Here is a 1,395-nt window from a genome sequence, read left to right as displayed (position 1 = left end):
CTCCCACTTCAAAGTCAAATCTGGTCTAACCGGTCTTACGGCTTTATTGGAGTGGAGTAAAAAATGTGGCTGTTTGCCCACATCCTAGGCTTACGTCATAGTGCAGGGGATCCCTTATGTCCATATTTGTTTAAATGTTTAATAATCCTGTGGTTATCTTCCATGTTGACATGAGACTGTTCCCATCTAAATACAGTAAATATTGATATACTGGCAGCTAAGAATCTAGGTTTATTACTATTTATCATTTTACAACACGTTTGTATAATGTAATGAAAGTTTGTAGTCCCTTCATGCTGCACACGTAGAGCATAACGTAGATAATTAAATTCATATTAAAATAGGGTAACTTATAAAATAAATAATAAAATATAACAATATATACACTTATTTATATACATATATACATAGCCTACATGTAAACACCCAGGTCGAGTGCTTGATCTGGGATGTTGGTGGAGCAGGTCTCTGTAAAGATGTGGGCACAACAGTCTCTGATTTCCCGTTGGTTGGCCAGACTGAGTCCCATTTCGTCCAGGCCAGACATTAGCCATGAGCAGCTGTAAGTCCAAGCTGGGCCAGCATGGCTCCTATCCCGGCTCTTCCTCTCCTCCTGGGGCGATCACAGCACCCTCTGTTGTGCCTGGTCCGGTTGATCTGTCTCAAGGTCCGCTGCTCTTTAAACCAAACCCCGGTTTCCTTTTCCGTCGTTGACAATGATGTATTTCTGTCATAGGTAATACGTGTTAAAAAATAACAAGAAAAACAAAAATGTAGCTAGCAGAGTTTGAAGGAGCTACAGGAGCAGCATCTGCCATTTGCAGCCATTGCCATGGTCAAATCTTCTGATCCAGTCTATTTGAACAATTTTGGCTTAGCCCTTTAAAACAAATCCAATCAGACATCATTCAATGATGTTTCAGCAATAAAGCCGAAAACCCCCAGAATAAAACAAAAATGTAGCGAAGTTTGAAGGAGCTACCAGCCGCTGCATCTACATGCGCAGCCGTTCATTATTCATATTACCATACCATCCTTTTTTAATGTTTTTTCCATATGTCATTGTTATATAATATGCATTTACAGATTTAATTTCACTGCCATTATCTCTCACTCATTTTATCTCTCCCCATGATGACAAGCTTCAATATTATAATCAGTGGTGGAGGAAGTATTCAGATCCTTTACGTCAGTAAAAGTACTAATACCACATTGTAAAAATACTATGGTACAAATAAAAGTCCTGCATTTAAAATGTTACCTGAGTAAAAGTATGTATGTATAATCAGGAAAATGTACTTAAAATATTAAAAGTAAGGTAGTAGGTTTTGTTGATTCACCTGTGTGATCATTTTGGAGGATGTAGTTTGTGGTGTTCTTGAATTGTATTGCATT

The sequence above is a fragment of the Siniperca chuatsi genome, linkage group LG17, assembly GCF_020085105.1.
Source record: "Siniperca chuatsi isolate FFG_IHB_CAS linkage group LG17, ASM2008510v1, whole genome shotgun sequence".
Classification (NCBI taxonomy): domain Eukaryota; kingdom Metazoa; phylum Chordata; class Actinopteri; order Centrarchiformes; family Sinipercidae; genus Siniperca; species Siniperca chuatsi.
Note: the sequence above shows the minus strand (reverse complement) of the source record.